Source organism: Rattus norvegicus, chromosome 12 (assembly GCF_036323735.1).
Source record: "Rattus norvegicus strain BN/NHsdMcwi chromosome 12, GRCr8, whole genome shotgun sequence".
In the NCBI taxonomy this organism is placed as follows: Eukaryota; Metazoa; Chordata; class Mammalia; order Rodentia; family Muridae; genus Rattus; species Rattus norvegicus.
In genome coordinates, this window is record NC_086030.1 from 4,019,863 (window position 1) to 4,030,592 (window position 10,730).

The following is a 10,730-nucleotide window of genomic DNA, read 5'->3' on the forward strand; positions in this document are numbered from 1 at the left end:
AATTCTAATAATCCCCCTGGTGTTCCAAAATATGATAGTACATGTCTTAAAACTGCCACCCATTTCTACCTGTCTCAAGCTCTGTCCGAAACTTTCGTGCACTGTTACAGCCAATTCTGTGAACAACTGACTCATAAAAGGCCAGTGAAAGAAGAACACAAACTGGAAACAATTAAAAAAAGTCTATACAGTCCCAAATCAAAGGACACCTGCCTGTTAAGATAAAGGACAGAGCAAGCAGTGAAGATCCAGGTAAATATATTTAAAATGCAAATTATACCAGCCCTCAACAAACACATAGAAGTCAACAAAATGATCTAAGTATAAAAAAGAAAAAGCAAAACAAACAAACAAAAAACCCCAAAACCCCAAACCACTCTTTCTCTTCAACAATGTGGCTAAGTGACAGATGCCAACATGCAGATCTTCATGAAGACCCTAATGGGCAAGACCATTACTCTTGAGATAGAGCCCAGTGACACCATCAATAATGATCCAAGACAAGGAAGGCATCCCACCGACCAGCAGAGCTGATATTCGCTGGCAAACAGTTGGAGGATGGCCACACCCTGTCCAACTACAACACCCAGAAAGAGTCCACCTTGCACCTGCTGCTGCGTCTGCACAGTGGCATCATCGAGTCTTCCCTTTGTCACCTTGTCCAGAATTACAATTGTGACAAGATCATCTGCCACAAGTGCTACTCATGCCTGCACAGAGTGTAGTCAACTGTTACAAGAAGTTCAGCCACACCTACAATCTGAGCCCCAGAGAAGAAGGTCAAATAAAGCTGGGGTCATACCTGGCCTGTGACCCTGTGACCAACTAAAATCCATTGACTGGGCAAAGAGAGAGAGAGAGAGAGAGAGAGAGAGAGAGAGAGAGAGAGAGAGAGAGAGAGAGAGAGAGAAATATCAAGCTGGGCACAGGACTAAAACCCTAGCATTCAGAGACAGAGGGCAGGCACATCTTTGTAAGTCTGAAGGCAGCCTGGTCTACAAAGTGAGTTCCAGGACCGCCAGGGCTATACAGAAAACCCTGACTCAAAAACAAAACAAAATTCTGACAATTAGCTTTCCTGTGTAAAACCATTATGACTCTTTAGCATATCCAACAAAAATTCATGTATTGGTGGCAAGAAAATACACTGTTAACTATGAATACTCTATGCTGGTACAGCACACCAGACAAACCCACATTTGGAAAACAGCTGTATAAGAAATATAATAAGACACACATTTAAACAACTATAATTATTGGATTTTGTACTAAAAAACAGATCTTACGAGTAAACTGTAGTGGTTTGGCTTGATGCTGCTTGTATATTATTGTTCATATTGGTTCCTCAAGAGGGGTTGCCCCCACCCCACAAGCAGAGCATCATGTACTTAGGTGATGCTATGTGAACATTCTCTCCACTTTAATAGGTCAATAAAAGGTTGGAGCCTATGATTGGGTAGTGGATAGGAAAGGTGGGACTGGAGGCTCAGGAGGGGGTGGCAGGTAGAAAGAGAAAAAGAGAGAAGGAAGAGGAGAGAAGGAAGCCACTATGCACCAGAATCATGTGGCTGGGAGAAACCAGAAGTAATAAGGAGTCTTAGAATTGGGAAATAAGTGAGTATTGTATTAGACATGCCCAATCTAGGCATATAACTTATAATTAAAGTATTTGGATTGTTTTTCTTTTACATGGACTGTTAGGGTTGGAAATTTTAGTAACAAATTGACAAACCCATGTCTGGCTTAGAACCAAAGTAACCCGATACGGAAATCCACCCCCATCCACTCAATATTAACAAGTAGGGCTTCACTCTAAAGCTGCTTCAGGATGGAAATTAAGCATGAGTCTAAAGGGTGTACAGAGAGCTAACTGAGAGGTTCCCTGCCCCAAGCAAACCTAGGCAACCAGAGGGAGCACACCAGCCCTGAGCTGGGACACAAGGTGGCGCCAATGCCACAACATAGTTGGGGTTCCCTGAGTCTGAGGGAAAAAAAGAAGGACAGGAAGTCAAGGTTGCCTGAGATGAGGCCTTCACAACTGAAAATTAGCAAATGAAAACACAGCAGGTATCTTTCCAAAGCTTTCTCACAGATAACAATGGGCTGATCTAGGCATCTCTCTCCCAAGTCAACCTTCCCGTGCACACTTTGATTTCCAACATCCCTCCACTTCTAAACAGGGCACAGGACACAGGCAGCAAGACCAGCTCTCTCAACTGCTTACACTGCAGGCTGTGTAAGATCAATACACAGGCTGAAGGCTATACAGGACAGTCAAAAGACCTAAAGGGCTCAAAACACAAAAGCCAGGGGTCTGGGTACAGTCAGCCCCTCCCTACTAGTGAAAGAATCTGAAAGGACCTTAATGTCCTAAATCAAACACCAGAAGGAAACAAAGGTAAAAGAAACTTCAGACCAAATATAAGAATTAAAATAGTACTACTTCACTCTTTTCCTCCTTCGCTTTTTCCAACATAAAGTGCTATAGAGAATTGAGGAGTTTCTTAAGTAGTGAATATAAAAAGCAGTGATTTTGTTTTTAACATTCTTAGCTTCTCAGAGTATATATGACCAAAGTCTAAGAAATTAAATTTGCCAAGGTATGTTGAAGAAAATTTTTGCATTTTCTATAGGCTAACTCTAACAGCTGTACCAGGATCCACTCTGAAGTAACACTTTACCAGCAAAACTTGTAATTATAAACAGTATGATCTGCTCTCGTTAAGCAAATATCTTGATTGATTAGTACTTAACTTTAACTCAACGAATAAATAAAATAGTTAGATTCAGTCATCACAGAGACAACAACAGTACAATTAATACAGTAATGAAAATGTAGCTCTACCTTGTGTCTATATAACAAGGAACTATAGTAAGGACTAAAGAGGGCTAATATTGCACATACCTTAAGAGGCATGAACCTGGGCTGGAGAGATACCTCAGTGGATAAGAGGTCATGAGTTCAATTCCCAACAACCACATGGTGGCTCACAACCATCTGTAATGGGATCTGATGATCTATCCTGATTTGTCTGAAGACAGCTATAGTGTACTCATGTTAATTAATTAATTAATTAGCCATGGACCCAGAGAAACAAGGTGAAATCATCTAAACCAGTATGAAGACAACCAGGCAATCAACCACAGTGATATATGAAGAGATCTCAAATGACAAATATGTATCTGTCAACTGCACGGGTTAAAAAAAAAATGACACTGACATACATATTGACAGCAATTTGCTGTCAATTGGGGGCAAAGATACACAACTATGACCATCAAGAAGACTCAAAATTAAGAAAAATTTGGGTAGTAATACTCAATAAAGAAAGACAAGTGCTAAAATGATCAGAAAGTAATAAATCTAGATTGGATAAATGAAAACTCAGAAAGAAATTATTTGGTATAAAAAAAAGAAAATAAAATTAATTAAATAAATAAATAATTGGGGCCAGAAACAGATGGAACAATCTCGCTGGGCAAAAAAAAGGAGGTGAATAGGTGTCTTACAGTTTTATTGCTGTGAAGAGACACCGTTACTGAGTCAATTTTGATAAGGAAATCTGACTTTGGCCTGGCTTACACTCTCAGAAGATTAGTCCATTATCGCCATGGTGGGAAGCATGGCAGCATTCAGGGAGGCATCGTGCTGGAGAAGGAGCTGAGAGTTCTACATCTTCATCTGAAGGCAGGAGCAGGAGACTGTGTCGACACTGGTCATAGCTTGAATATAAAGACCTCACAGCCTACTGCCCCAGTGACCCACTTCCTCCAACATGGCCACACATACTCCAACAAGGCCCCACCTCCTAATAGTGCCACTCCTTATAGGACAAGATTCAAGCATATGAGCCTATGGTGGTCATTCCTATTCAAATCATCCCAGCAGAGAAGTCTTCAGACAGGGAGTTCATAGCTAAAACTATATAAAAATTAAAATTTCCAGATATCTTCACCAACCCACAAGACAAACTAGTCATTTATTCCAGAGACTAGACCCAGGAAGAGTAGATAGAGCTGGTAGAAGAGGCAACCAATACAAAGGGGTAACTCGGTGATACCCTTTCTTGACTGACAATTATGGCCCTTTCCTGACCTTCTTTGACAAATCCAAAAATGTTCTCTGCTATGTATGTACCCTTTCTCAAGCAAAAAAAAAAAAAAAAACCCAGATCTTTCTCTAGGAAATCACAAGCATGCACCCCAAAGGACCTCAGGGCCAACCCTAATCCTGAGTTCCTGCATGAAGACCCTGAGAGATGAAGTGAAGCCTGGGATACTTGTACAGACTCCAAGGTGTTGGAGCGCCAAAGCTGTGATTTCTGCCAGGGAGAGTTGCTTACATGGGATATAACCAGCCTGGAAGAGATATATTTTACAGGCAGAAAGATGGAGGGATGGTGCCATCTAAGCCTCTGATATCAGATATTAAGCTAGAGCCCTGATTCTCAACCTTCCGAATGCTGTGACCCTTTAATGTAATACCTTGTGTTGTCGTGAACCCCAACCATAAAATTATCTTTGTTGGTACTTCATAACTGTAACTTTGCTACTGTCATGAATCATAATGTAGACATAGGTTTACAGATGGTCTTAGGGAGCCCCTGTAAATGGGTCATGACCCACAGGTGGGATGTCTGAGCTAGGGGACTTGATGTTTACATGCTGCCTTATCAGTCTTGCTTGGTCCAGTGTTTTCTGACTATGCCCCCATTCCTTCTTTTAGGAAATAATAATATATATCTTTTCGATTGTATGTTGAAATTAATTCACTTTTTGAATTCACAGGGTTTTATTGAGACTTTGGGAGACCATGGGGACTTCTGAAGTAGGAATAAATATACTTTGTATTATAACAATGGCCTTTGGAGCCTGGGAGGGAAATGTGGTGGTTTGAATGAGAATATTTCCGATAGACTCAAATCTCTGAAACCTGGTGGTGACTTTACAGGCTATACCTTGCTAGGGGCTAGCTCTGAGGCTAGTATATAGACTAACCCCAATTCCTGTTCACTCTCTCTGCTTCATATTTGTGGTTTACCATGTGATCTCTCAGCGCCCTGCCATGATGGTCTCATGGAAGCCCAACCAAAATAAACTCTTCCATAAACTGACTTGGTCATGGTACTTCATTATAGCAACAGAAAAACAAATAAGTCAGACTATAAGTAATTGAAGATTAAAACAATTTTTTCTTAATCTTAAAAAGTTCATGATAAAATTGGGCACAAAACCAGTAAAAAGCACTCAACATCTCTAACCATTAATATAGATAGCAATTCCTCTAAATATTGCAGTGTCCCATCCTCCTGCTTAACAGAACAAATGGTTCCTCCAGCTTCTGGAACAAGGCAGCGAGGTGCTCATCCTACAACCAAGAAAAGAAATTCCAATAAACAGCAGGTACAGCTCCCTGACACAAAAATAACTTTAAAATCCCAACACACTTACAAATACATTTTCATGTTTTTTATACACTGTTTTGATTAGTTTGCTTTTTTTTCTCCATCTTTATTAACATGGTTATTTCTTTTTTTTAACAAGATTAGCCTTTTCTTTTCTTTTTTTTTTTTTTAAGATTTATTTTATTATATATAAGTACACTGTAGCTGTCTTCAGATACACCAGAAGAGGGCATCGGATCTCCTTACAGATGGTTGTGAGCCACCATGTGGTTGCTGGGAATTGAACTCATGACCTCTGGAAGAACAGTCGGGTGTTCTTAACCACTGAGCCATCTCTCCAGCCCAACATGGTTGTTTCTTAATTACATTTCAATTGTTATTACCTTTCCCAGTTTCCAGGACAAAATCCCCCTAACTCCTCCTGCTCACCTTCTATATGGGTGTTCCCTTCCCCATCCTCCCCCCATTACGACCCTCCCCCAAATAATCACATTCACTGGGGATTCAGCCTTGGCAGGACCAAGGGCTTCCCCTTCCACTGGTGCTCTTACTAGACTATTCATTGCTATCTATGCAATTGGAGCACAGGGTCAGTCCATGTATACTCTTTAGGTGCTGGCTTAGTCCCCGGAAGCTCTGGTTGCTTGGCATTGTTGTTCATATGGGATCTCAAGACCCTTCAAGCTTTTTAAGTATTTTCTAAGATTCCTTTAATGGGGATGCCATTCTCAGTTCAGTGGTTTGCTGCTGGCATTCGTCTATGTATTTGCTGTATTCTGGGTGTGTCTCTCAGCAGAGATCTACATCCGGTTCCTGTCAGCCTGCACTTTTTGCTTCATCCATCTTATCTAGTTTGGTGGCTGTATATGTATGGGCCACATGTGGGGCAGGCTCTGAACGGGTGTTCCTTCTGCCTCTGTTCTCAATTTTGCCTCTCTATTCCCTCCCAAGGGTATTCTTATTCCCCTTTTAAGAAGGAGTGATGCATTCGTATTTTGGTCATCCTTCTTGGGTTTCATGTGTTCTGTGCATCTAGGGTAAATAGAACATTTCGGTTAATATCCACTTATCAGTGAGTGCATACCAAGTGTGTTTTTCTGTGATTGGCTTACCTCACTCAGGATGATATTTTCCAGTTCCATCCATTTGCCTATGAATTTCATAAAGACATTGTTTTTGATGGCTGAATAGTATTCTATTGTGTAGATGTACCACTTTTTGTATCCATTCCTCTGTTGAAAGGCATCTGGGTTCTTTCCAGCTTCTGGCTATTATAAATAAGGCTGCTTTAAACAGAGTGGAACATGTGTCTTTGTTATATGTTAAGGTATATTTTGGGTATCTGCCCAAAAGAGGTATAGCTGGGTCCACAGGTAGTTCAATGTCTAATTTTCTGAGGAACCTACAGACTGATTTCCAGAATGGTTGTACCAGTCTGCAATCCCACCAACAATGGAGGAGTGTTTCTCTTTCTCCACATCCTTGCCAGCATCAGCTGTCACCTGAGTTTTTGATCTTAGGCAGTCACTGGTGTGAGGTGGAATCTCAGGGTTGTTATGATTTGCATTTTCCTTATGACTAAAGATGTTGAACCTTTCTTTAGGTGTTTCTCAGTCATTCGGCATTCCGCAGCTGTAAATTCTTTGTTTAGCTCTGAAACCTACTTTTATTTTTTTTTTTACTTTAAATTTTTTTTTTATTAACTTGAGTATTTCTTATTTACATTTCGAATGTTATTTCCTTTCCCCGTTTACGGGCCAACATCCCCCTAGCCCCTCCCCCTCCCCTTCTTTACGGGTGTTCCCCTCGCCATCCTCCCCCCGCTGCCGCCCTTCCCCTGACAATCCCGTTCTCTGGTGGTTCAGTCTTAGCACGACCCAGAGCTTCCCCTTACACTGGTGATCTTACTAGGGTATTCAATGCTACCTATGAGGTCAGAGTCAAGGGTCAGTCCATGTATAGTCTTTAGGTAGTGGCTTAGTCCCTGGAAGCTCTGATTGCTTGGCATTGTTGTTCATATGGGGTCTCGAGACCCTTCAAGCTTTCCAGTTCTTTCTCTGATTCCTTCAACGGGGATCCTGTTCTCAGTTCAGTGGTTTGCTGCTGGCATTCGCCTCTGTATTTGCTGTATTCTGGCTGTGTCTCTCAGGAGCGATCTACATCCAGCTCCTGTCGGTCTGCCCTTCTTGGCTTCATCCATCTTGTCTAATTGGGTGGCTGTATATGTATGGGCCACATGTGGGGCAGGCTCTGAAAGGGTGTTCCTTCTGTCTCTGTTTTAATGTTTGCCTCTCTATTCCCTGCCAAGGGTATTCTTGTTCCCCTTTTAAAGAAGGAGTGAAGCATGCACATTTTGATCATCCGTCTAGAGTTTCAAGTTTTCTAGGCATCTAGGGTAATTCAAGATTTGGGCTAATAGCCACTTATCAATGAGTGCATACCATGTGTGTTTTTCTGTGATTGGCTTACCTCACTCAGGATGATATTTCCCAGTTCTAACCATTTGCCTACAAATTTCATAAAGTCATTATTTTTGATAGCTGAGCAATAATCCATTGTGTAGATGTACCACATTTTATGTATCCATTCAACTGTTGAAGGGCATCTGGGTTCTTTCCAGCTTCTGGCTATTATAAATAAGGCTGCGTTAAACAGAGTGGAGCACGTATCTTTTTTATATATTGGGGCATCTTTTGGGTATATGCCCAAGAGAGGTATAGCTGGATCCTCAGGCAGTTCAATGTCCAATTTTCTGAGGAACCTCCTGACTGATTTCCAGAATGGTTGTACCAGTCTGCAATCCCACCAACAATGGAGGAGTGTTCCTCTTTCTTCACATCCTCGCCAGCATTTGCTGTCACCTGAGTTTTTGATCTTAGCCATTCTCACTGGTGTGAGGTGAAATCTCAGGGTTGTTTTGATTTGCATTTCCCTTATGACTAAAGATGTTGAACATTTCTTTAGGTGTTTCTCAGCCATTCGGCATTCCTCAGCTGTGAATTCTTTGTTTAGCTCTGAACCCAGTTTTTAATAGGGTTATTTGTCTCCCTACGGTCTAACTTCTTGAGTTCTTTGTATATTTTTGATATAAGGCCTCTATCTCTTGTAAGATTGGTAATGATCTTTTCCCAATCTGTTGGTTGCCATTTTGTCCTAACCACAGTGTCCTTATCTTACAGAAGTTTTGCAGTTTTATGAGATCCCATTTGTCGATTCTTGATCTTAGAGCATAAGCCATTGGTGTTTTGTTCAGGAAATTTTTTCCAGTGCCCATGTGTTCGAGATGCTGCCCTAATTTTTCTTCTATAAGTTTGAGTGTATCTGGTTTGATGTGGAGATCCTTGATCCACTTGGACTTAAGTTTGTACAGGGTGAGAAGCCTGGATCGATCTGCATTCTTCTACATGCTGACCTCCAGTAGAACCAGCACCATTTGCTGAAAATGCTATCCTTTTTCCATTTGATGGTTTTGGCTCCTTTGTCAAAAATCAAATGCCCATAGATGTGTGGGTTCATTTCTGGGGCTTCAATTCTGTTCCATTGGTCTATCTGTCTGTCTCTGTACCAATGCCATGCAGTTTTTATCACTATTGCTCTGGAATACTGCTTGAGTTCAGGGATAATGATTCTTCCTGAAGTACTTTTATTGTTGAGGATAGTTTTAGCTATCCTGGGTTTTTTGTTCTTCCAGATGAATTTGCAAATTGTTCTGTCTAACTCTTTGAAGAATTGGATTGGTATTTTGATGGGGATTGCATTGAATCTGTAGCTCACTTTTGGTAAAATGGCCATTTTTACTATATTAATCATGCCAATGCAGGAGCATGGGAGATCTTTCATCTTCTGAGGTCTTCTTCAATTTCTTTCTTCAACGTCTTGAAGTTCTTATTGTACAGATCTTTTACTTGCTTGGTTAAAGTCACACCGAGGTACTTTATATTATTTGAGTCTATTATGAAGGGTATCATTTCCCTAATTTCTTTCTCAACTTGTTTCTCTTTTGTGTAGAGGAAGGTTACTGATTTATTTGAGTTAATTTTATACCCAGCCACTTTGCTGAAGTTGTTTATCAGCTTTAGTAGTTCTCTGGTGGAACTTTTGGGATCACTTAAATATACTATCATATCATCTGCAAATAGTGATATTTTGACTTCTTCTTTTCCGATCTGTATCCCCTTGACCTCCTTTTGTTGTCTGATTGCTCTGGCTAGAACTTCAAGAACTATATTGAATAAGTAGGGAGAGAGCGGGCAGCCTTGTCTAGTCCCTGATTTTAGTGGGATTGCTTCAAGTTTCTCTCCATTTAGTTTAATGTTAGCAACTGGTTTGCTGTATATGGCTTTTACTATGTTTAGGTATGGGCCTTGAATTCCTATTCTTTCCAGTATTTTTATCATGAAGGGGTGTTGAATTCTGTCAAATGCTTTCTCAGCACCTAATGAAATGATCATGTGGTTTCGTTCTTTCAGTTTGTTTATATAATGGTTCACGTTGATGGTTTTCCATATATTAAACCATCCCTGCATGCCTGAGATGAAGCCTACTTGATCATGATGGATGATTAATTTGATATGCTCTTGGATTCGGTTTGCCAGAATTTTATTGAGTATTTTTGCGTCGATATTCATAAGGGAAATTGGTCTGATGTTCTCTTTCTTTGTTGAGTCTTTGTGTGGTAATTGTGTCTTCATAGAAGGAATTCGGTAGTGCTCCATCTTTTTCAATTTTATGGAATAGTTTCGATAGTATTGGTATGAGGTCTTCTATGAAGGTCTGATAGAATTCTGCACTAAGCCCGTCTGGACCTGGGCTCTTTTTGGTTGGGAGACCTTTAATGACTGCTTCTATTTCCTTAGGAGTTATGGGGTTGTTGAACTGGTTTATCCGTTCCTGATTTAACTTCGGTACCTGGTATCTCTCTAGGAAATTGTCCATTTCCTGCAGATTTTCAAGTTTTGTTGAATATAGGCTTTTATAGTAAGATCTGATGATTTTTTGAATTTCCTCTGAATCTGTAGTTGTCTCCCTTTTCATTTCTGATATTGTTAATTTGGACACACTCTCTGTGTCCTCTCGTTAGTCTGGCTAAGGGTTTATCTTGTTGATTTTCTCAAAGAACCAACTTTTGGTTCTGTTGATTCTTTCTATGATACTTTTTGTTTCTACTTGGTTGATTTCAGCTCTGAGTTTGATTATTTCCTGCCATCTACTCCTCCTGGGTGTACTTGCTTCTTTTTGTTCTAGAGCTTTTAGGTGTGCTGTCAAGCTGGTGACATATGCTCTTTCCTGTTTCTTTCTGCAGGCACTCAGAGCTATGAGTGTTCC